Source organism: Myodes glareolus, chromosome 7 (assembly GCF_982192425.1).
Source record: "Myodes glareolus chromosome 7, mMyoGla1.1, whole genome shotgun sequence".
Classification (NCBI taxonomy): domain Eukaryota; kingdom Metazoa; phylum Chordata; class Mammalia; order Rodentia; family Cricetidae; genus Myodes; species Myodes glareolus.
In genome coordinates, this window is record NC_142032.1 from 7754086 (window position 1) to 7781804 (window position 27719).

The 27719-nt window shown below is 36.1% G+C and overlaps 1 protein-coding gene across 6 annotated transcripts in view; it reads right to left on the bottom strand.

Annotated features, from left to right (window-relative positions):
- Window positions 1–27719, bottom strand: part of Shoc2 (SHOC2 leucine rich repeat scaffold protein) — an 87168-nt gene that overhangs the window by 50959 nt on the left and 8490 nt on the right. The window contains exon 1 of one of the 6 annotated variants that reach the window (XM_085694091.2): window positions 26911–26932. The exons of 4 other annotated variants lie outside the window; for them this stretch is intronic. The gene's annotated coding sequence lies outside the window, so the exon portion shown is untranslated. Of the gene's footprint in view, window positions 1–4888; window positions 5012–26910; window positions 26933–27719 lie in introns of those variants that run through there. One more of the 6 variants, XM_048423415.3, reaches the window with a different exon arrangement.

A 27719-nucleotide genomic window follows, 5' to 3' on the forward strand; every position in this document is an offset into this window, starting at 1 on the left:
AAGACAGGTTAAATCTAAAAAAAAAAAAATTCATAACACAAAACACCCAGGAAACTGGGGACCCCATGAGCAGACAAAAACTACCAATATTAGGGATAGAAGGAGAATTCCAGCTCAAAGGCCAAAAATATTTCAACAAAATCATAGGAGAAAATTTTTCCAATCAAAAGAAGGACATGCCAAAGAGATTGGACCAGAAAAGAATGTCTCCTTCCCACATAATCATCTAAACACTGTACATACAGAATAAAAAATGAATATGAAAAGCTGCAAAGGAAAAAGACCAAGTAAAATATAAAGGCAGACCTTTTAGAATTACACTTAACATCTCAATGGAGACTCTAAAAGCCAGAAGAACTTGGACAGATGTGCGAAAGACTCTAAGGGATCACAGGTGCCAACCGAGACTACTATTCCCAGTAAAACTTTTGAGCATCATAGAAAAAGAAAATAAGATATTAATCAATAACTATCTTCAAATCCAGCCCTATAGATGGTACTAGAAGGAAAAATCCAAACTAAGGTTAACTACACTCATGAGAACACAGGAAACAATCTCATGCCAGCAAAACTAAAAAGAGGGTACCCATGCACACACATAGGACAACAACGACAACAACAACAAAATAACAGAAGTTAATAATCATTGGTCACTGCTATCTCTCAATATCAATGGTCTCAATTCCACAATAAAAAGACACAGATTAGTAGAATGGATACAAAAACAGGATTCATCTTTCTGCTGTATACCAGAAACATCAAGAATAGACATCACCTCAGGGTAAAGAATTGGGAGGAGATATTCCAAGCAAATGGAACTAAGAAGCAATCTAGTATAGTCCTGTTAATTTCTAACAAAAAAGATTTCAAATCAAAAATAATCAAAAGAGATGGGGAAGAACATTACACACACATCAAAAGAAAATTTCAAGATGACATTTCAATTCTTATTAACATCTGTCCTCAAACACACTGACACTCACTTTTATAAAAGAAATACTGATACAGACTAAATCACTTATTAATCATCACACACTGATAGTGGGGGACTTCAATACCCACCTGTCAACAATGGAAAGGTTATCTAAACAGAAATGCAGAAGCTAATAGATGTTATAAACCAAATGAAACTAACGGATTTTACAGAACATTCCACTCAAACACAAAAGAATATACCTTCTTGTCAGTACTGTAAGCTGAGACTACATGTTCATTTCCCAGCCACCCAGATCCGAATAATCACACAGAAACTATTATCAGCACTGTTTGGCCAATAGCTTAGGTGTATTTCAAGCTAGCTCTTATATTTTAAGTTAACCTATTTCTATTCATCTGTAAATCACCACAAAGTTGTGACCTACCAGAAAGGTTCCAGCATATTCCTCCTTCATCAGCTACATGGCATCTCTCTGACTCTGCCTTCTTTCTCCCTGCATTTAGTTTATTTCTCCTGCCTAGCTCTATTCTGCTCTGCCATAGGTCAAAGCAGCTTTATTAACCAACGGTAATAAAACATAGTCACAGCATACAGAGGGGAATCTCACATCATCTCCCCTTTTCTAGCTAAATAAAAAGGAACGTTTTAACTTTAACATAGCAAAATTACATAAAACAAGTATCAAACAAGAATTACAGTTCTAATATTTAGTCTATTTGTAGCTGGCAAAATTAAAAAAATATTCTAATATAAAATTTCATATCTAATTTATCTTTTATTATAACTAATGAAAAATATAACTATCTAGTCTTCAATTCCATCAAAGGCCCCAGAAGAATATAATATTACCTAAGTAAACAGTAAGTGCATTGTAAGCAATTTCCAAAACACTAGAAATGACAGAAACATCTCGATGACTGGATAATCACCCAAAGTCCTTCTGTACTGTTGGGGCATCCATCATCAGCCTACAGGCCCATAGTATCCGGCAGACTTTTCCATAGCAGGAAATCTGAAAAATCTTTCATCTATATTGGCAGTTTGTCAATCACTTTCTTCTGTGTCCTGCAGAATGTCTGGTAGACTCTTTCATGAAGCAGGAACCCTGAAGGACCATCGCACCTTCTTTTGGTAAGTTCAGCATTTTTCTGTGTGTCCTACTTGTCCAGTACATACAGCATAACATCAAGCACTCTAGGCAAGAGCAGTTTCTTACCCAAATGGCTAGCCTTGTCACACTGAAGGCAAATTCCATTACGGGTTTCTTCAATGCCCATCAACCTCTCTGAAGTAACGGAAACTGCCAGAAGCAGTCTCACTGTAGAGAAAAGTCTAAGTTCTTAAAATATTTTAAATGCCATATTCTGTAGGTCTTTGAAAGGTTTGAAGAACACCTATCCATCTGAAATACATCTCTGTACACCTAGAAAACCTAACTAACATGAATACAAGTTTGACTATTACAGATAAATATCTATTAATCCATAATTTTTGTTAAACATTACATTTGAAAATGAGTTGTATAAACATAATATCTTAAACAAATGTAGAAATACACAAATAGCAAAATTGACTTTAAATTTGTATCAATAAGCCAAGATCCATACCAATGCAAAGTATTCATCTCTATATCATATCTCACTTTAAATGAAAACAAATATTTATAAACAAGCATTTTGGGAATTTGGGTATTGTTTTCTCTAAACTCTTTCCTGCTGTTTGTTGGGCAAAGTATTTTTAAGGTTCACGGAGCCCTCGGGGCAGAAGGGAGATTTGTTCCATTAAAATCATTAGCCTGGAAGGAATCCACAGGTTCCCATCCTCTATGGAAACAAAAGCAGAACCTCTTTTCCAAAATAATATATCCTTAGACTCAAATATTGAAGTCAAGATACCTTTAAAATATACATGTTAGTTTAGCTTAGCAGTTCCCACAGTCAAATATCTCTTTGCAGTCAAAATTTCAAAGAAAACACATTATATATAATCCAGATTCTGTGTATTTTTTATCTTTATGTGGCTTTTTTATTACTCTATTACTTTTAATATTTATTTTATCTTTACTCCTTTAATCTATGACTGTTCTTTTATATTACTTTTACTGTCTCTTTAAAAACTTTATTTTAGGGAGGGGAACAAAAAAATACACAGCTCAATAAAATCAAACAAAAATTACTGTATTCTTTAAAACTTTTTCTTTCTATAACTGCCTATACCCATTTTCTTTTTTTTCTTAAGCCTATGTACATTTTTTCAACACTCTGTGACCTGTTTAGAGGTCTTTTATGTCTGAATTTGTCCTATTGTGTGTCTGTAATCCTTTTCAGAAAAGGAGCGTTTTTTAAAAACTTTTTTAGGTCTTATGTGGATTCATGCCAGACAGAGGGTTCCATTTGTAAACAGAGACTGGGTGTTCATTTCCAGTCACCCAGACCCAAATAAATCACACAGAAACTATATTAATTATCAGCACTGTCTGACCAATAGCTTAGGTGTATCCTAGTTAGTTCTTACATCGTAAATTAATCCATTTCTATTAATCTGTGTATCACCCCAGGCTGTGGCCTACTGCTCTTTCTCCTTCAGCAGCTACATACCATGACTCTGCCTTCTTTCTCCCTGCATTCAGTTTAGTTTTCCTGTCTACCTCTATTCTGCCCTGCCATAGACTAAAGCACCTTTTTTACTAATCAATGGTAATAAAACATATTCACAGCATACAGAGGGGAATCCCACATCACAGTATCTCATGGAATCTTCTCCAAAATTAAACACATCCTCAGACACAAGTCATAATAGATACAAGAAAATTGAAATAACTCTCTGCATCCTGTCAGACTACCATGGATTAAAGCTGGTATCAACAACAACAGGAACAATGGAAAGCTTACAAATTCACGGAAACTGAACAACTCTCTACTGAAAGAAATATAGGTCAAGACCAAAATAAAAAGAAATTAAAGTCATTCTACAATTCAATGAAATGAATGTATAACGTACCCAAAATTATGGAACACAATGAAAGCAGCACTAAGAAGAAAGTTTATAGCATTAAGTGCTATTTTAAAAAAATGGAGTTCTCATATTAGCAATTTAACAGCGCATCTGAAAGCTCTAGAACAAAAAGAAGGAAACAGACCCAAGGGGCATAGACAGCAAGAAATAATCAAACTGGGAGCTAAAATCAATAAAATAGAAACAAAGGGAACAATACAAAGGATCAATGAAATAAAAAGTTGACACTTTGAAAAAAAATCAACAAGATAGGACAAAGCCTTATCTAAAAGACAGAGAGAGAATATCCAAATTAACACAATCAGAAATGAAAAGGGTGCATAACAATAGATACTGAGGAAACCGAGATTCATAAGGACATACTTTAAAAACCCCTGTACCAAATTGGAGTATTTAAAAAGAAATGAATAATTTTCTTGATAGACAACACTTACCAACCAAGTTAATCAAGATAAAATAAGCAATATAAATAGATCAATAACCCCTAATAAAATAGAAGCAGTTATTAAAAGTACCAACAAGAAAATGGGGCCAGATGGTTTCAGTAAAGAATTCTACCAGATTTTCAAAGAAGAGTTAACTCCAATACTTCTCAAGTTACAACACAATATAGAAACAGAACATTGTCCAATTCATTTTATTTTTTAAATAATTTATTTTTATTTTATGTGCATTGCTGTGTATATCTGTGTGCGGGTGTCAGATCCCCTGAAACTGGAATTACAGACGGTTGTAAGCTGCCATGTGGGCACTGGGAACTGAACCAGAGTCCTCTCGAAGAGCAGTCAGCGCTCTTAACCACTATCTCTCCAGCCCCAGCTCAATTCATTTTATGAGGTCATAGTTACCCTGATACCCAAATTACACAAAGAAAGAGAATTATATACCAAGTTCCTTCATGAACATAAATTGAAAAATACTCAATAAAATACTTACAAACTGAATCCAACAACACAGAAAAGAGATCATCCACCATGATCAAAAGTAAGCTTCATCCCAGAGATGCAGAGATGGTTTAACGTATGAAAATCAGTCAATATGATCCACCATGTAAATCAACTACATTTAAAAAACAATGATCATATCATTAGACACTGAAAAAGTCTTTAACAAAATCAACATCCTTTCATGATAAAAGTTCTGGAGAAATTAGGGATACAAGAGACATACTTAAAACACACAGCAAGCCTATAACAAACATAAAATTAAATGGAGAAAAACTCAAAATAATTTCACTACAATCAGGAATAAGACAAGATTGTCCATCTATATATACTCAATATAGTACTTGAAATCTTAGCTAGAGCAATAAGACAATTGAAGATCAAGTGGATACAAAGTGGCAAGGATCAAAGTATCTTTATTTGTATAGGATATGATACTATACATAGATGACCCTAAAAATTCCACTAGGCAATTCCTACAGCTAATAAACACTTTCAGGAAACTGGATACAAGATTAACTCAAAAAAAAAATCAGTAGCTTTACTGTATACAAATGACAAACAGATTGAAAAAGAAATCAGGGAAACAACACCCTTCACAAAAACCTCAAACAATGTATTTTGAAGTAACTCTAACCAAGCAAGTAAAAGACTTGAATGATAAAAACTTAGATGGAAGATCTCCCAAATTCATGGATCAGTAGGATCAACGTCATTAAAACAGCCACCCTATCAAAAGCAGTCTACAGATTCAATGCAATCCCCATCAAAATTACAACGCAATTCTTCTCAGACCTTGAAAGAACAATTATCAACTTCATATGGAAAAAAAAAAAACTAGTTTTAACTAAACAATCCCAAAGCAAAAAAAAAAAAAAAACAAAAAAACAAAACAAAAAACAAAAACCAACTCCTGCAGGTCTCACCATTCCCAATTTCAAGTTGTACTACAGAGCTATGGAAAACACAAAACAAAAAATGCACAGTAGTGGCATAAAAACAGGGAAGGAGAAATCTGAACACCAAACCAGCCCCCAAAACCTCAACTATAATTTGTCCTGCATGCAAGATGTGCTGGGCAAATGGTGGGGCTGGCCAGCCTATGTCTTGAGGCCCACTCCACCAGACCAGAGAGAGTCAATGCATGACCTACACTGCCTGGATGGCCAGGAACCAGAGACTGTATAACCCAAAGTCCTAGGGTAGAATCAAACACAATTGGCAAAAAAAAAAAAAAAATGATTCCTAATGATATTCTGCTATACTCATAGATCAATGCCTTGTCCAGTCATCATCACAGAGGCTTCCTCCAATAGTAGATGGGAAACAAGAGTAGATCCACAGTCAGACATTATGTGGAGAGTCTAAATTGGAGGTCTCCATTGGATCCCTCCCCTCAGAGAACAGGAAACCCCACAGAAGAGTAGGTGGTAGGATTGTGGAAGGGGTGGATAACACCAGGAAAACATGGCCCACCAAATCAACTAAGCAGGGCTCATATAAGTTCACAGATAAACTGAAGCAGCAAGCACCAGGCATGCAAGGGTCTACACCCAGGTGGTCCTCTAAGTATATGTTATGGCTGTTAGCTTGCTGTTTTTGTGGGACTCCTAACAGTGGGAGTGGGTGTATCTCTTTTTTGCCCAGTATTGAGACTCTTTTGTTCCTATTGGGTTCTCTTGCCAAGTATCAATATGAGTTGCTTTGCCTTGTCTTATTGTGTTTGTTTTTAGCATTTGGCTCTTGTCTTTTGGTATTCTGCTCTTTTCTGAGGGGGAGTGAATTAGGAGAGGGGAGGCGAAGAGAGTTGGAAAGAGCCGAGAGAGGGGAAACTGTGGTCGGGATGTACGTGTATGAGAAAAGAATCTACTTTCAATTTTATATATATTATTAATTTAATTTTTTAAAGAAAGAAAAGGTAAGAGAATGTGGATAAATAAAATTGCAACGTTTTTATTCTTCAGTTTGATAAATCATGTTTGACTTTTGAAAGCTAAGAAGGCTGTTAACACATAAACAGTAACAGTCAAGATGGTTGTGTCATAAAAATGAAATGAAAAGAGCTTCAACTATGCTAAGTAATGCTTCTTTTAATGGTAAAATTCTGATACAAGTAAGAGTGATAAATTTTGTTTTTTCTTTGTTTTTCGAGACAGGGTTTCTCTGTAGCTTTGGAGCCTCTCCTGGAACTAGCTCTTATAGACCAGACTGGCCTCAAACTCACAGAGATCCGCCTGCCTCTGCCTCCACCCGGCAAGAGTGATAAAATTATAAGAACAGATACTATAAGTCATAAATTACAAAGAGGAGACAATATAAAGAAATATAAATCACTACACATAAAATGAAATCCTTACGACAATGTTCGGTAGATGGTGGTTAGTGTAGTCACTAGTTACTGTGCACAGAATAATCGACAGTAGGGCACCCAACCCCAAATGAGACCCTATATCATGCCTCCTCCCTGCTGAACTCAGGGAAAACGAGAGGGTACAAATTTCAAAAGCCAGTAGTTGGAGGAGAACTACGGTGAAACAGCATTTTCTATGCCTGACAAGGCCACTGTACACATGAACTCACAGTGGCTGTCTGCACAAGACCAGTGTAAGAGCAAGTCAGTATGAATAGGGGAAGGGCTCACGAATTCCCACCCTTAGCTGAGAAGCTATTGGTAGTTGACAGCTGGGGAAGGTAGAGTCAGTTTTCTTAACAGGTACGCCTCCTTGTAGGCTGCCCATGTTCTAGAGGATGTCAATACACCAGTGTACATACAAACAGCACTAACTGAATTGTGGGTTTAAAAAAAAAAATGGGAAAGGTGCTGGGAAGAACTGGAGTGGGGAAGGGAGATATATAAAATTCTAAAGAATAAAAATGCATGATAAAAACAACTGTGGGAAAAGATACCATGTAAATTTTAAACAACAAAAATCTAGAATGAACCAATCAGTAACAAAGTAACATTACCAGGGACAGAAAGAGAGCTGATATAATGATAGTCTAGTCTCCAAGAAAATAATACATCATTAAATACATAGTCTCAAAACTACAGAGCTTCAAAATATGTAAGTATTTTCATCTGATAAAAGAAGAAAAACCTGACCTGGGGAGATGGCTCATTTGGTAAGGTAACTGCTGCACAAGCATTAGAACTGGAATTCAGGTCCACGACACCCACATAAAAGTTGGTAATGACAGCATTCATCTGTGACCCTGGTGCTGGGGTGGAGATCCTGAGGACCTGCTAACCAATTAGTCTGGCTAAAAGGATCTAGGTTCAGTGTAAGACCTTGTCTCAAAATTAATGTGGAGAACAACTGAGGAAGACGTCTGATTACCAACCTCTAGGCCCCAAACATCACACACACACACACACACACACACACACACACACACACACACATATAAATAAATAAAATAAACCACACACATATCTATGGGGGAATTTCAACTACCTCACTAGAGAATAACCAAAGTAAACCTAACAGGAACTAAGTGAATATGAAATAAAAACAAAATGCACATGTATTTCCAGGGCCCATGCAATATATACCAAAATAGACTTAATCCTAAAACACAGAGAAACTTTAAATTTTAAAGAACTGAAATCATACAATATATGTTCTCTGGACATAAGAAATAAGACTAAATTCTGACCTTAAACTCATGATCTTCCTGATGCAACATCTTCTATGCTGGGTGATTGCTGGCTTAGATTATCACCACACTTGGCTTACTATTTTTACAAGTTCATTTTAGATGCTATAAAGCATATGTATTATAGGGCATGTGAATGGATAAAATCTATATTCAATTTGTTAAAAATTACAAATAGAGTTATGATGTGGGAAAAAAAGAAATAAGACTAAAAAGCAGTCACAGAAAGATAATAAAATTCTTCAAACATAAGAAAATGAACACACCACTAAATCTATGGGTCAAAAAAGAAGTTAACAAGGAAAATTACTCATTGAGCAAAGTAAAACTGAAAACGTATCAAAATATATAGGATGTAAGCTGCAGATCAGTGGGAAATATTTACCCCTGAATGATAATATTAGAATATAAAATCCCAGTCATTTAAATACCCACATCCAGATACTTGAGAAAAGCAAAATCCAAAGAAAGCTAAAAGAAATAGACCAAAAGAAATCCATAAAATCAAAACTAAGAAGGCAGAAACTCAATTTTTAAAAATTCACAAAATTGATAAACTTCTATCGACAATGACAAAGATAAAAACGGGCAAATGGGGGATATCACTGAAGATCCCACATTACAGGGACAACAGAATACTGAAGACAGCACTATAACAATGTTCAACAACAGATAAAAATGGGCTAAAGCCTTTGAAATCACATACTATAAAAACTAAAGACTCAAGATTAATTATATCTGAATAATTAGAAATTAAAAAGAAATTGAAAAAACTATCAATCACAGATGTGCCAATGAATTGTGAGAAACCCAAATAAGAGTATGAATCAGGAGAATGCCCTAAGGTGATGGTTCCCACTCATGATATCCCAAGAAAAAGTCCAAAAAATTAAAAAAGAGTATCAATTCTACCCAATCTTCTCTAGGAAATAATCATTTTTGGGAAATATGCCCAATATCAAAACTAGACAAATGAGTTAAAGCACAATCAGCTGTACATGAACAGCAATACAAAAATCATCAAGAGCATGGTTGAAAACATTCTACAGAGTTGTGAAAGTCCTAGGTAGGCAAAAAAGAAAGAGGAGGGAAAAAGAGCGGGTGCAAAAATCACACTTATAGAGCAAATATACTTTCTTTTGTCAACATGATGGTCTGTATGACACTGAAGAAAATCTCCAAAACTTCCTTTAAACTACTAAATGAGTCCACCTCAGTCCTAGAATGAACTAGAAACAAAAGATATACATCAAAATTTAAAACATAATTTCATTTGCATTAGCTCCAAAAATAAAATACTTGTGTCAATCCCATGCAGCACAGAACCTGTATAATTAAAACTACACAAGACTGGCATAAGCAGTAATGAACAAGTTAAATCCCTGTCTCAAACAAGGGGAAAGGTGAGGACCGACCAAGACTGACTTCTGGCCTCCATGAGCATGCTGTGGCAAGTATGGCACAATCACATGCACGTGTGTGTGTGTGTGTGTGTGTGTGTGTGTGTGTGTGTGTGTGTGTGTAGTGGGATGTAGTTCAGAGACAGAGTCATTACCTAGCATCTGTGACCCTACGTAGCACAAAATAAAAGGCAAAACCAACTCAGTAAATTCAGCATTTTCTTTTCTTCATCTACAAACTTCCTTGTCTGTAAACTCTTCTCTTAGGATTATTTCCTTCTTTTATAAACTTTATACACAGCTTCAAGCACGACTGCTGAGCTATTCCACTACAATTAATCTAGCCGTTACAAGTTTCAAATTAAAAGGTAAAAGAAAGGGGAAGGGAACGCTGCTCAGTGGTAGAGAGTAATGACCTACCATTCATAAGGTCCTGGGTTCAACCCTAGTGCTGCAAATAAATGAAATAGGTACTTTTTAAACCCTTGTCCTAATGCACATATTTTACACAAAAATTAACTCAAAATGAAATTAAAGACCTAAATGTAAAGAACAGCTATAAAACTTTTAGAAGAAAATGTAGAAAAAATTACTTAAGAGACGGGGTTGGGTAGAGTCAAGAGATTACACCAACAAGTAAAAGGCTAGGGAAAGAATGTGCTAGCCAAGTTCCTCCAAGTGGGAAGCATTATGTAAGTACAGATGAAACGGTCCTGTTTTCTGCTTTCAAGGTGCTTATATATTCCTGTAGGGGGGAAATCATCAAAGAACTTTCCATAATGAGAAAACACATAAGGGCAGAAAGATCCAGGGACACTAAGACAGAAGAGCTAAACAGAGAAGACTGGTTCCCAACTGTGAATAAGGGAGAAAGAAAACACTATAGCTAAGGATTTTTACATTATGCTCTAAGTTCCTAGGGTTTATTGTGTTTTGATACAAAATCATTTCCCCCAATTTTCCTGTGCTCCATGTATTTTATTCTTCTCTCTTTCTTTTCATGAGCCCCAGCAAGAATATTTCAAATTCCTGAATCATCACTGTCACATTCTAAAACTATACAAAAAAAAAAAAAAAAAAAACAGTTTGGAGCTGTTGCAACTTACAGATGAAACTTCGATGGTGGCAAGTTTCACAAATTGTGGTTAGCCTACTGAACAAATAAACATGAAGCACAGTGTTGAGAGAACTACATGCTATCTACTAAACTAAACTGCCAAAAACTGATTATACTGTATCATCGTCTTGGAAATATATCAACAACAGAAAATGACAAAAGTCTCATTTTTTTTCTTTTCTTTTCTTTTCACCAGGACAGGGTTTCTTTGTGTAACAGTCCTATCTGTATTTTAAACCAAATACACACATTAAATATGAATTATTAGACCCACTTTAGGAGTTACCTAGTCCTTAAAAAAAAAAAAACTACAGTTAAACTCTTGTTATATTACTCTGATCTGGAGTTTTGAACTAGAACCTCTAGTTCTCATTTTAACCTCTTCTTATCCCACTCCCCAACATCTAAAGCCATTGTTTCAACTTTCTATTTAAGAGAACTGGGTACTTTTTGATTTGTCTTTTTGTGATACCAGGGACCAAACGTAGAAGGTTTCACACATACTAGACATTCTACCATTGAACTACCTACATTCCCAACCCCCAAAGCTGTTACAAGCATCTATTAAAGTACACATCAAATATGAAATTACAATATGTATTATATCAAAGCATCCTTCCTCTCCTTTCCCTCAAAGAACTTTTCCCAAATATTATACAAATATACATATTAAACCTGAATTTTATTCTTTTCATACCTGGTACATTACCTCTTCAAACTAGGACCCACCTGCTTAAAGTGGATCCATGTCTCAATGTTCAATTTTTATTCAAGATAATTTTTCTGTTTGTTGCTCATACCAACACCAAACTTTGTTTTCTAACTGGGTAACCACGAGTATACAGTACAGATTTAGTATAGGAGGCATTACTGAAAATGCTTGGAACCAGTAGAGGTGTAAACTTCCGAATATTCTGAATTTTGGAAAATTTGCATAAACTTTCCCATTTGAGCATCCCCAGTCAAAACATCTAAACTACATGGAGTGGTGGCAATCTAGAGACAAGGCCGGGCAGATCTTTATAAATTCAAGGCCAAATCAATATAGGCTTGTTTAGCACAGCAAGTGATAAACAAACAAAGCATAAAATGCAATTTGGAGCATTAGAAGTGAAGATCTGGGGTACTCAAATTCTATAAAGGAAAAGAAGAAAAGGAACAGCTGATTGCTAGGTAAAAAATGAAAATCAAAAATTGTCAGAAAGTCACTAACAACACAATAAAACTGATAAAGAAAAACTTCCTTATTATGACTAAAGGAAACTTGAGAAACTTATGGCTTCACCAGAAGCTTCTTTTTGCTCACAAACTGAGAAATTAGTGAGGGGAAACGCTAAGAAAGTCACAAATGAGAACACACTCCCTTCCCATTGGCTAAAACTAGAAAAACATGAGGACCAAAGCAGTAGATGAGACAGAATCCTTCCAACCTCCAATAGTAAGACTCTCAGGCTGTCAGCTATTTAAAGTAACCTCTAAATGTAGAGGTAAAACTATTACTCTAAACTCTCATCATGTCACGCAGCGCTAAATTCATTTTTCTAGATATCCTTATGCATTCTTTATTAACTCACCTTCAATGAAACGGCTGTTTATATCTAGCATTATTTATAACAAAGTTCACACACACACACACACACGCACACATTGCTGAGCTACTAAGATGTAAAAGTCATTTTGTTTTATACTTAAGCTGTATTATATAAGCCAAAATTCTAAAGTAACTGATCAATCCATGCTTAGTGGCATACAACTTTAACCCCAGCAGGCATGCATATAGGAAGCAGAAGCAGGTGGATGTCTGTGAGTTCAAAGTCAGCCTGGTTTACACAGTGAGTCCTAGGACAGCCAGAACTACACAGTAAGACCTTGTCTTGTTAACTACCCTCCCCCCAAAGTAACTGATCAAGAAAGAAAGAAGAAAGGGTAACAGGAAGTTAAATATGGACACAATACAATGATATCCTTGCATGAAAATGTCAGTGAAATCCATTTTTTTGTACACTAAAACATGGTTTAAAGTAAGAATGATCAATTCATATAGTTTCACTTGTTAAAAAATTATCAGGGCTGGAGAGATGGCTCAGCGGTTAAAAACACTGGCTGCTCTTGCAGAGTTCTTGAGTTCAATTCCCAGCAACCAAATGGTGGCTCACAACCATCTATAATGAGATCTGGTGCCCTCTTCTGGTCTGCAGGCAGACATGAAGGCAGAACACTGTATGCATAATAAATAAATCTTTTAAAAATCATCAATTATATATCAACCTAATGCCAGAAAAAAAAATAAGATTATCCAGTACAAACCTATCAATCATCCTTCCAACCATCTATTCACTCACAAGCTGTTTACTACACACCTCTGAGTAAAATGCTACACTGTAACTGGGACTCACAGGAAAAGATAAAATTCTTACTTTCAATGATTTTGAGTAAGGAAAGAAACGGACAAGTTACAAAACTGTAAGAACAGAGGAACTGGAAGTAGGATGAGGTTCAACAGGACTCACAAGTTCACACTGTAGGCATCAGCTTCCTGAGCACTAGAGAAACCACGGAAGTACTTACGGAACCATAGGTAATTTTCCCATGACTGGAAGTCAGGACCCATGATATGACTGGAAGTATAGGTTGTCAAATCTTGAAAAGCTTGTTATACAAGTTTCATAATACGGATTTTATCTAGAAGACACCATGATCTAAGAATATTCTGGGAGCATAACATGGGTAAATGTGAAGAGTAAATAAATATATTCATAAAGGGTGAAGGGGGTGTAATCACAGGCAGACTTTTAGATTTATATCCGAAATAGTCCAAAATGGTTTTTATAAATCAGATGTTCTCCAAGCAGTGAAACAGTTAAAAGAGAAAAAAAATAACCCAATAATAAATTCTCAAATGTCCCATCAATGCCAATCGGTGATAACCATTTGAGGATTTTAACAATCCTAGGAATTAACCCAAGATTGTTAACCAAATGAGTATGTGTGGTTAAGGAATAATCTGTATGTTAAAGAGTGTTCCAGGTAATTCAAGTGTAGAGTCAAATTTGGAAAACACTTCGATAGCCCATGCCAAACATAAAAGAACACAATCCAATTACTTAAAATGTAGGAATTCCACAAATTCACTTAGGTTGTACCAATGTTTAGGAATTTAATGGACAGAATATACACATAAGAACTATCTTTGCATACTATACAATCTTCAAATGCCAACTAGATGAAAACCTTTGGAATAATCACCTAGAACCTATTCCATTTTACCTATGAGCCTCAACTGTTTTTTAACTTCTTAAGCTATAAATGGGATATTATTAAGTTAAACCACTGGTTTAAAATAACCAAATAAAAATAATAGAAGATAGGAATATTTTACAAGATGTCTTAGAAACAAAAATCAAAGAAAGGATGAAAGACGCAGACCCAGAGTTATGTCTGAGCTGATGGAGTAACGGCAGTAGACTTCTGCCAGCAGAAAGGAGTAACTACCTCCAGAGCACAGCCACTGTCCATGTTCCTGTGACTAACTCCACACCCATGCCCATGGGCTGTCCTGATCAATCCCAGTGGGAAACAAAATAACAAAATCCAAAACATCACCACAATAAAGACTCTAACTACAGTAGAACTAGCAGTAACACACTCAGCACATTAAAGACTACATGACAGACCCACAGCCAACACTATGACAAATAAAGACTCAAAAAAATCCCACTAAAGTAGGAACAAAACATGACTGACCACTGTCACCACAATATATTTTTCAATATATTACTCCAAGCACTACCTCACACAAGAAGGAAATTAAAGGGATATCAATAAGAAGTCAAATTACCTCTATTATATAGCAGATAATATGATATCAGATATAAAAGAGCCCCACATTTCTACCAGAAAACCTCTATGAATGATCAAGACTCACTGGGCATGGTGATGTACACCTTTAACATCAGCACTCAGGAGGCAGAGGCAGGCAGATCTCTGAATTCTAGGCAAATCTGGTCTACTGAGTGAATTCCAGGAAAAACAGGGCTATTTAGGGACCCTATCACAAAACAAAGGAGATCAACACTTTCAGTAACGTTGCAGTATACAATATTACCCTGAATAGTTATAATTGCTGCAATCAAATGCATCACCAAAAGCAACCTGGGGAGAAAACAGTCCCAATTACAACACTGTGAATAAACCTAAGGAGTTGAAACATCTCTACAGTGAAAACTTTAGTTGAAGAAAGAAACTGAGGAAGGCACTAGAAGGAAAGACCTCCCATGTGCATACATCCATAGAAATTGTAGAAATAACCATCCTACCAAAAGTCATTTACAAATTTAATACAAGCCCAACAAAAATACACATAACATTCTTCACAAAGTAGAAAAAGAGAAATCCTACAAATTACGTAAGAGTCACAAAAGACCCCGAAACAGTCAAAGCATGAAGGACAGGGAACGCTGGAGGGATTCTTATACCAGACTTCAAGCTCTATCACAGAGCTATAATAAGAAAAATCGCATGTCATTGGCTCAAACACAGACATGTAGGTCAATGGAATAAAATAGAAAACCCAAAAGTGACTACACATAATTAATAGCTATCTCAGATTTGACAAAGATGCCAAAAATACACACTGAAGGAATACACACTGGAGGAAGACAGCATCTTCAACAAATGGTGATGGAAAATTTGGATGCTCACACATGTAGAAAACTAAAATTAGAACCATGTATATCATCCTGCACAAAAATCAATTCCAAGTGGATCAAAGACCTCAATGTGAAACCCGAAACTCTGTAACTACTGAAAGAAAGAGCACACAATATCCTACAAGACACAGGTGCAACAAAGGTTTTTCTAAAAAGGACTCCATCAGCTCAGGAATTAAGGCCAAAAGATAGGACCTCTTAAAACTAAAATGCTTCTTTGTGTGTAGCGAAAGAAAAAAATTGAAGCCCGCAGAGTGGAAATTTTTGCCAGTTATAATTCAATGAAGGATTAACATTCAGAGTATATAGAGAACTTCAAAAAACAGAATCAAGAAAATAAACCACCGTATCAAAGCTTGGGCTATAGACCTACACAGAGTTCTCAAGAAGGAAATGAAATGGCTAAGAAGTATCTAAACTGTTCAATGTCCTTAGCAGTGTGGGAGATTTAACTACTCTTGAGATTTTATCTTATAAGTCATAAAAGTGAACACCAATAAAACAAATGCTGATGGGGATGCAGGGAAAGAAGAAACCCCATTCACTGCCAGTGGTGTACAAACAGGTATCATCATTATGGAAATCAGCACAGAGAATTCTCAGAAAGCTAAAAATAAATCTACTATATGATCCAACTGTGCCAATCGTTGGCACATAGGAAGAATTGGAGTGGGGAGAAATTGGGGAGAAATTATGCAAATACAGTAGCCATGCAAGAAATTCACAAAATATTAAATTTTTAAAAAGTAAAAGCAGGGTGGGGTCTTGGTGGTAGGAAGAGGAAGGCTAGTGTGCTTGAAAAGAGGGGAGAGAGCAGGGTTACAGGTGCAACCACAGCATGTTAAATAAAGTAATAAAAAAGTATATACATAGAGTATGCATAAAAGATACCGGTACTTGTGGAGAAAGTAAACATTCTGGGATGGACAGATAAAGAAGGGCTCAAAAAGAAATAATAATACACATGAGCCAAGAAAAATATTGTCAAAATGCAGTATAGGAGCCAGCAAGATGAGATGGTTATCAGTGAGTAAAGGCATTTCCCATTCAAGCCTGGCAACCAGAGTTGATTCCCAGAACACGTATAAAAGTGTAAGGAAAAGAACCCAGAGTGATTTTTTTTGACCTCTATATTTGCACCATGATACAGAGCTTCTGCCCCTATCCAATTCTTAATGCTGTCAGTTCAGCTACTTGCAACTTAGAAGGAATAGTGAAAAGGGTGTACACACAGCATAAAACTTGGCCTTAGAGGAAAAGGATCATTTTCTTCTTTTCAAGTAGATTAGAATGGACTCAGAGAAAGCTTATTTATTTGGAGATAAGAGAAGCAGAAAGGAGTTGAAGTGTTGTTGTCTCCAATTAAGCATAGTGGAAGGGCAGAAGCAAATTTATTTGGTGACGAGAGTTTTTGAAGAAATAAAAAGGAACAGATAAAGATCTGAACCAAAAGCAAATAAATCTAGCATCTAAGTTCAGGTATCAACTTGTAACAACTACATCTAAAACTAATAGATGTTTGCCTCAATCATATTTGGTAATCTATATTTTACCCCTAAATTGAGAGAAATTAGAAGACCAGGTATTAAAAAAAAATCACACATAAAGGACTAGCAGAGCAGGCTAGGCTGGAGGAGAACGGAAAGAACAGTAAAGAGGGAACAGGAATGAGAGACCAAATCTGAAATCGGGTGTATTCTTTAATAAAATCTGATGTTCTTTCTGACGGAAGAATTTATCCACAATCATATACAAAATACCAACACAGCAGTTTATAAAAATGGTATCATCACCTGGTGGCGGTGGCACACACACCTTTAATTCCAGCACTTAGGAGACAGAGGCAGGTGGATCTCCATGAGTTCGAGGCCAGCCTGTTCTACAAGAGCTAGTTCCAGGTCAGCTAGACTGTTACACAGAGAAACCCTGTCTTGAAAAAAAAAATGATAATCATAATGACACATCATTACATATTTACTTTAGCAGAAACCCAAAGTAAAAACAAGATCACAGCAAAATGCTAATGAGGTTACAGAGAGAACACATATTTCACATGTTTAGGGTGAAGGCAAAATAGTGTGGGTGAAGTTCCTCTAAAAACAGCACATACTGTACTTATACACATTGTTTCTTGCAACTGTAGTTCTTGGCATTTATTCACATAAAATTCAAAAACATGTTGGCACAAAAATCTGTCCACCACTGTTGATAGGAATATTAATTATGATGACAAAAACTGGAAATTAACACAAATGTCTTTTAATGAGTAATTAAATAAACCCTGATATGTCTACACATGGGAACACTACAGAGCAATAAAAAGGAACAAACTACTAACATATATAACAACCTGGATCTCAAGAGCGTCAGCCCTAGAAAAATATCAAGCACAAAAAAAAAGGGTGGCATACTTTATACTTCTATTTATAGAACCTTCTTAGCATGATAAAACTACAGAAAAGGAGAGCAAAGCAATGGTTCCTTATAGATGGAATGAGAGGGGAGGGACAATTGGTTTCTGAACAAAAAAAAGTCTGTATCCTGACTGTGATGGTAGTTAAACAAATCTGTTTATGAGACAAAAATATGTATAACTATACACACTCAATGAATATATGAAAGAATATAAGCTGTTTATAATCTAACTAATAGTATTACACCAGTGTCAATTCCAGGGTTGATACTAACATTGTACTATAATTATGTAGGATGCCAACACTGTGAAAAGCCAGGTGATATGTTCTTTTTGTAATTTCCCATGAGTCTGTTACTATTTCAAAATAAAAAGCTGGAAGTAGCTCACTTATATAATCTTACAAACAGTACATTAAACTTCAAAAAATTACTTCTGTCAAGTTTTGATAAAGTATCACAGAACACCTTCAGTTACCTGATAAGGCTACTGAAAACAGTCCTACCCCTCTGCACATATACCAGGGGGGGCTGGATACTAATAACAAGTGGCCAACAGTTCACTCACTCATACCTATGTAACGAAACATCTGTAAGAATCTCTAAACTACAGAACTTGCAGAATTTCTGGTTTGGTAAATATACCAAGATGCTGAGAAGGAATAAAATATTCATACCATTTTCCCCATAATGCCTAATACACCTCTTTCATTTGACTCTGTGCTACATACGTTATACTGAACCAATAATCAAAAATAGAATTTCCCAAGTTCTATAAACCCCTTTACCTAAGAATGGGGTTTGCAGCTAGTTGGCTAGAAGTCTGTGTGGCCAGACAGGTGTTTACAGTGGGGGCAGTCTTTTGACACTGAGCCCTTTTAAGCTATAGGATCCGGCACTAACTCCATGTAGGTTCAAAACCGAACTGTAAGATTCCTACTTGATGTAGAAAATAAACTAGAGAAAATTTCTACCACATCGTCAAGACTGCAGTGAGCGAGAACAATTCAGACACATTTAAAGTTTATAAACACAAAAACGAAAGAGTATTTAGTGATGAAAATCAACAGATAGTTACAAACTCTTCAAGGAAGAAAGTGTGCCCTAAGACTATAGATCCAAACTAACAGGATTAAATCAACAGTTTAAAAACTAGCAAATTCGTAAAACTCAAGGAATACTGTCCTTATTAATCAGCCAAGCAACAGCTAAGGCAAAAAAGGCAAGCTATAAGCACTGGTCACAAGACTATAAAAAGGTGTGACTGCCAAACACAATGTATATGTTATAATGCCTGGCAATGTTGAATGATCGACAGAAAATAAGATCAAGAAATTGATGTATGCATACATCTTTATGCTGAACTGCTTTATACCTTTATATTTGTTACAATTTGTCTCAATCAGTTGTAAAGAAGATACCATAAGTTTAATGTTCATTTTAAAAATCTCAGACTAGATCACATGTGTGTTATCACATGCACAAGCACAGGGGGCGGGGAGGGGGTGAATGGGGAAAAGGGTCAAGGAAGGCAAGATAACTAACAAGAAGGATGTTTGAAAAACTGCTTTATAAGCCATATATATGCATATATACATATATATTTTATATGGCTTATAAATATATATATTTATATGGTTAATATATATAGCTTATAAATATATGTATTTATAGAGTTAATTGGAGTTACACAGGGAAAGTGCCCTTCCTAGAAGCTATAGGTTAGTAAACAAAAAGCCTAGTGTCAAGTGTGGGACACCCAGTGGAGTTGTTAGTCAGGGGAGGGTCCTAGAGACTCCCAAAATAATACAGGCTACTGCCATTACTCTTGGTTACTCACTAAAACTTGATAGTAAAGACTCCTATGTTTTGATCACAACACATAGAAAAATCAAACTGATCTGAAAGATTCCTACTTGCTTTCTCAGTGCTAGAATATATTTTACAGGCTACTGAGAATGAAAACCACCAAGGCATACCCTGCTGTGTATTCTGGAAGCTACAATAATGACTAGCCTGGCAAGATTTGCCCATGGACGCAATAGTGGCAAAAATGCTACAAGAGCAACCAATGATTTAAAAAAAATGGGCTTAAGGCCCACTGTACAGAAGGAACCCATATCCGGCACTATAAACCTCGTCACTAACCCATGATTTGGGAGAGCACAGGCCCTAATATCATTGTTTTACTCAGAGTAACAGCACTAAACTGCCATCTAAATACTTACCTCACTTTCAGATTAGTACAGTTCTCACCCCTCATCAAAGAAGCTCTTTATGCAGCAAACTGTAGTGCACCTAGATTCACAACTGGCCAAACGCACAGAGTAAGTGGCTGTGGAGCACTGGGCCCTAAATAACACCTCCTCCTCCTCTACAAGGATCAGGGAACACCACAGAAGAAGGGGTTGAGGATTTAAAGAGCCAGATGTTGGGGAGGATTGCTACAAACTACTTTCTGAACCTAACAGGATCCTATAATTATGAAGCTACAACAGCTATGGTTGTTTAGAAAAAAGACCTACATAAGGCCTAACTAGTCAACAGTGCAGCACCAGGAAAAATGTTCAGGAAGCCTAACCCCTCCTGGAGTTACTCTTGGCAGCTGCTGAGGAGTCGATTTTCTTCAGCAGTATAGGCTACCCATGCTCCAGTGGATGCTGCCCTATGCCCATGCACATTTGGGCATCCCTAACTGAATTCAGTTAAGTTAAAAAAAAAGAGAGGATGTGGGGGGGGGGGGGGGTCCACAAAGATTTGGAGAAGAGGGAGATCTAAATATATTGTCATCAGGTAAGAAATTATCAAAAAATAAACAAAACGGGCACTGAAGAGCTAGCTCAGTAGCTAAGAGCTGTTGCTCTCCCAGTTCAATTCCCAGAACCCACATCTGTTTGCAACTTCAGTTCCAGGGGACCTAATATCCTCCTCTGGCTTCCATGGGCACCCAGAATACACATGGTACACATATACACATGCATGTAAGACACACACACACACACACACACACACACACACATTATTTGGACTTAAAAAAACAAAACTAAGCAGAAGTAAGAGAGAGACTTTATTTTTCTTCTTTTGAATATTACGCTGACTTGACAAAAATGACTAGTTGCCTTTAGAAACCTTAAGGAATTGGCTACTCAAAACAACACTGCTAGGTATTTTTTATGATCACCATGCACAAAAGTGTATTTCTGTATTTCACAGATCATATAATACCAATTCTCAGGCACAAATATATTTTCCCAAATTATAAAAGTTCAATATTTAATGTCATTATATTAAAAGGAATTTCTAACTGTGATGTGCATAAAACACTGGAAACTTAAAGACACTAAAACACAGTATAATCCACTAACCTATTTGTAGACATTAATTATCATACACAGTATAAATAATGTATGATCCATTAGAATTCCATGCAGTAAATATTTCATCCTTTCTTACTGTGGTATGGTTATAGCAATTTATTCCTGTATCAACCCACATATAGGCTGTTTCTAATGATATTTTCTTCATTTATATTAAAAAATATTTTTGCCACGACAGATAATGCCATTACTGGCCATAAGCTTTCATTCATCAAAACTAGGATTTCTGTAAGACACATTGCTACAAGTTGAACTAAGAACCAATATACATTTAAAATTTTTATAGGAGGTATTGTCTTCTTTCAAGGAGCCTCCATTAATTTATATTCTCAATCTTTCAAATTATCATCATCAATCTGATATATACATAAAGTGCTATTTTAATCTACATTATTAATGAGAAAATCTTTTCATTCTACTTTTGTAATATTCAGGAGAAATGTGTCTATTTGTATTTAATACATAAAGAAGTTTTAATTTTCATGAAATCACTACCATTTAATCACTAAGAGTATACATTAAAAAGCTAGATTCCTACTTCTCATTAAAAACATCAAAACAACCAGGCAGTGGTAGTGCACACCTTTATAATCCCAGCACTTGGGAGGCAGGCAGATCTCTGTGAGTTTGAGGCCAGCCTGGTCTACAGAGCGAGTTCCAGGACAGTCTCCAGAGCTACAGAGAAACCTTGTCTCTAAAAACAAAACAAGAGGGGGTGGGGAGGGGGAGGAGGGAGGAGGAGGAAAAAGGAGGAGAAGGAGGAGAGGGAGAAGGAGAAAGAGAGAGAGAGAGAGAGAGGACATGAAAACATCAAGCTACTTGGGTTCACTGGGTCCACATTTCTCAGTGATAGCAATCAACTGAGACTGAGAAGCTACCCTCTGAGTGGCCTTGGACCCACCCGCCTACATCAAGTGCTGTCATACTGCTACATGCATGTTTTTAAGCGATGTACCTGATCTCTGTCAGAAATGAAGCTTAGGGCCCCTTTACTTCTTTTTATGTTTTTTTTTTAAATTTCACATCTGCATGAGTATATGCCCTGAGTATGTGGGTGCCTGCAGAGGCCAGAAGGTGTCAGACAGACCATCTGGAAATGGAGCTACAGTGGCTGTGAGCTCCCTAACGTGTGCTCAGAACTGAATTTAGGGCCTATGGAAAAGCAACAAGTAATCTCAACTACTGAGCCACCTCTACAGACCATAAGGGCTTCATTTATATGTAACTAAGTAACCCATTACTTAGTTACTTTGCATGAAAGGCATATTAATACCCTGTTTTATATGCATGTTATAAGCCTTCTCATCTGAGATTTTTAATCACTCACAAATATATATGAAATTTTAAAAGTCCAGGAAAACTCAACAAATGCTAGTTATATAACCGTTCAATTAAGGGTGGTTTTTACTTTTATCTCTATATTGAACATTTATTAAATATAATAATTAACACTCCTTTCACACTTTGTAAACAACAACAAAAGTAATCCAACATTGACTAAGGTATGTTAGTTTTTAAACTAACAAAGAAGAAAACCACATAAAATTTAGGGCAAAAAAGCCTGACTGTATAAAAGAAGAGAGGTTAATAAAGCCTAAAGGAACTTTATTAAAGAACTTAATTTATACAGCACCTCAAGTAAAAGCTATACACTTCCTACAAGTGGTATTCAAAGGTTATAAAATGATCTATTCATAAGTAGGCAAACATGTTTTGGGACATTAGCAGTTTAAAAAATAATTTTATCCAATTGTGAACATTAAAATTTTAATTAACAAGTATATCTTTATTCAGTCAATATTTATTATATTATTCTTCACACACTGTGGTTGTGTTCAGTCACAGTACTTGCTACACACTTACAGACAAGCAGGTAAAGCCAAGGAGAAATGTGTTGGTACGCATAAAGAAGATGATCAATGCAGACCTCCAAGTAGGAGATCAGGAACATCTGAGAGAGATCATTTATACAGAAATCAACCTCAGTCTCCTACAACTTAACAATTACCAAATCCTAGTATTTTCTTCTCCAAAAACTTCTCCTGACTTCAACCTCTCTATTCCCAATGCCACGATCCACAAATTAGACTTGGATCCTACTCACAATCAGGTATAAGCAATTCTCTCCTATGGTTTTCTTACCTGCCTTACCATATCAACCTCATTCTGTTCTTAACATAATCACTGTAATTACAGTGATCTTTCAAACAATCAAACTTAATAGGTTACCGTCCAAACTTAGAGGTAGCCCTCAAAATAAAGCCTAAAAACATTTAACAGTAATTTGCAATCTTTTCTTATTCGTTTATTATGCATATAATATCTGCCTACATGTGTGCCTGCAAGATCTTGTCCCTGTTCACTTTTGCCATAACCCTAGTATTTTTCCCTTTACACTCTGGTCACACAACCCTCTTTCACAATCACATCAGGGCCTACCATTTCTTTTAACTTGTACTTTGCACAAGCTCTTTCTTCTGTTACAAATACAGAAATAAATCTCTTCACTTAGCAAATTCTCTGAAATCCCTTATTATTGAAAAGCCTTTCTTCATATCATCTGTTCTGTCCTCCCACTTTAAAAAGCCAACTATCAACCAGACTTAGTGGTCTATGCCTTTAATCCCAGAATTTGGGAGGCACAGGGGGCAGATATCTGTTGAGTTCAAGGTCAGTTTGGTCTACATAGGGTGTTTCAGGACAGCCAGGACTACAAAGTGAGACTCTGTTTCAAAAACTAGAAACAATAATTTAAAAACAAAACCCAAACCACTTGATGTGGGATTTCCCTCTGTATGCTGTGATTACCACCGATAAATAAAGGAACTGTTTGGGGCCTATAGCAGAGCTATAGGGGAACAGATTGCGCGCGCGCGCCCGCGCCCGGGGCGAGGGGGGGGGGACGGGGGACGATGACACTGAACACTAAACTGCATGCTGGGAGAAAGAAGGGTGAAGTCAGGGAGAGGCCATGGAGCCACCAAAGACAGACTCTGGGAACTTTACCCAGTAAGCCACAGCCACATGGCGATATACAGATCAATAGAAATAATGGGTTAAATTAGTATAAGAGTTAGCCAATAAGAAGCTAGAGCTAATGGGCCAAGCAGTGATTTAATTAATACAATTTCTGTGTAATCTGAGGCTAAGTGGCTAGGAACAAACAAACGGCCTCCTCCAACAACCATTGCCAGAGAACTTAACATCCTATAATGTATTTCTCAGGTAATATTCTTCCATTAAAATGTAATAAGTAAACAGGAACCAACCTATCTGTTTTTAGCTATAACCCAATAGTTACAACAATATCTCAGCAGTTTTATTTATTGAATAGTAATAATAATTAATTAATGTTCAACTTATGTTTTGGAATTCTTTTGCTGTTATTTTGTTTTGGTCTTTTAAGGTAGGGCCTTTTATATATTCCAGAATGACTTGGAATTTGCTATGCAACCCAGGCAGGAATCTAACTTCTGATCTCGCTGCCTCAGTCTCTAAAGTGTTGGGATTACAGATGTGTACTACAGGTGTGCACCTCCACATCTGGCTTTGTTAAGTTTTCATACATCATGCTGGAAATTTCACTCCTTACATAAAGAAGCATTTTGTATAAGAAGTGCTTCATAATACAAGCCATTAGAAATTTATTTACCATTAATAAACATAGATCAATAAACATCTGCTAGATAAGGTTGAAAATATAACCCTTATCTCCCATGTTTATAGGCAACTCTTCTTCACTCAGAATTTTATATGAATACCTAAAAGATGGCAAGACTACAGGTGTAATGTTTTTGTTACTGTTTATAAAGATCTGAAAAGGTCTTTATTCTTTTAAATAATTTAAGAATAAAAATAAATAACTCTTGCTTCTAAATGACATAAAACTATTTTTCAAGATAAAGATTTTTAGAAGAAATTCTTCCAAATTAGAAGGCTAAAGTAGGAGTCCAAAGAACAAGAAAATATGTGACAATATTAATATGCTTAAGGAATGTAATCTTACATTCTTACATAATCTTACCCATTTAAGACAGCTAAGTGAATCTAAGATAGAACTAGTTCTCACAGGGGTTTAAAGGAATTCCTGCTGGTAAAAGTTTTCCCTATGTGTCCATATTAATTAGAATATCATGCATTCATTCATACAGCACCTTCAAAATTACTTTTCCCTCATTCCTTGATAAGAAAGCAAGATAAAATACTAATAGTTTGGCAGATGTGGACACAGGATTATTTACTTTATATTGTTATACGTAAGTGGAAGTTTTCCCAGGAAATTTATATCACTTTATATGTAACTTAGATTCCAGACACACAAATTTAAAACAAAAAGCTGAAAACTCTTATTTAGCAACCCACAGCACAAACTTTAACTGGGACTACAACTCTCTAATTTACCATGTGTACAATCTCAACATCAAAATACCTGGTACCCACAGAGGACAGAAGAGGGTGTTTGATCCTTTGGAACTGGGAGTTACAGATAGCTATGAGCTATCATGTGGGAGCTGGGAATCAAACTTCAGTCCTCTGCAAGAGCAGTCAGTGCTTTCAACTGCTGAGCTAACTCTCCAGATCAATGGTTAATATAACATATATGGCATCTTTCAAATTTGAAAAATATCTGTCATTTCCAAATATTTCAAAGCAAAACCACTCATATAAGATCAAAAGAAACATCAAACAGCCGTGACTAATTTGACTGAAGAGTAAAAAGAATTTTTCTCATCCGATGAGACTCAAAATACTGAAAGGCAGCAGACATTGTACTATCTTTATAATTTAACACACTAAACCAAATCATACAATTTCCAATTGAATATGTTACCTTCTAAATGTAACCCTCCCTGCTAAGAATTGAACTCCTTGCTGCTATGGCTTATGCTTAACCCATTGTGATTATCATTAGAGAGGGAGCCTTGGGGAATAAGTGGGTTTTGATTAGATAACAGGAGAGGGAGATGGCTGGGTGGATTGAATGCTTGTTTTGCATGCATGAGGATCTTAGTTGAAATCTGTCACACTCAAGTAAAAAGTCAGCATGGAGGGATATATCTGTTATCCCAGCACAGGAGAGGTAGACATAGGCAAGGCATGGCGCTCTGGTCAGTCAGAATACTTGAACTGGTAAGTTCTAGATTCAGAGGGCAACCCTATCTCAAAATATAAGGTAGAAAGTGAGAGGGAAAAACACATGACTTCACCTTCAGGTCTCTGCACAGGTATATGTTACATACAATATTTTTATTAATAAAGGTAAAATGAAAATTATTCACGGAACTTTTTAAGTACTGTAAGCAAGACTGTGGAAATATTTGCATTTTAGTTACTAAACTTACCCTAGTTTTAAAAAAAAGAAAAAAATTTGAGGCAGAGCTGGCCTTGAATTTACTATGACTGTGACACCAAAGACAACACTGAGTTTCAGTTTTCCAGCCTTCACCTCCAAGATGCTGGGCATTATAGGCACAAACCACCACCCCTGGCGTGGCAAAAAAAAAAAAAAAAAAAAATGTTAAAGTTGTTTTGAAAATAGTGACTCTATTTTTAAAAAGTAATTTTATTTCTCAAGCTCCAAAATACTTGTTTTATTTAATGCATAAAACATCTACCATTCAATTTATGGCACACGTTCACGGATCATCCTATCTGATTAATTCAGGTCTTTAGCACCCGAACAAGCCTGCTGGTCTGAGTCTTTGCACTATCACATACTTGGTTCTTCACCATGCTCTGCACGCACAACAATAAGCTATTACACAACAGGCAAATGAAGGCTTTAAAACACTGTAGCACTACATGCCACTTAGCATGCCAAGTTCCCACCGGTGCTCGGTGGGTGTTCTGAATCGAGGCCATAGTTCCAGCATTAAGAATTCCAGAACACCACTTCCAAGGCACAGAAATAAACATCTTCGAGATTAAATCATAAAATTTACTATTTTAAACTTTCTAGTATATAAGGATCTCTCTCACTTCTATGAATTCAGAACTATGATTAACACATGGCGATAAGCCAGTATTTGTTTTAACAACAAAAGTAACTTTTCTTCTACATACCCATAGTCACAGAACTAAAGATGTCTTAATATTAAGATATAAACGCCAATATTTGAACTAGAAATAAAGGCTCTGAGTGAAATACCCA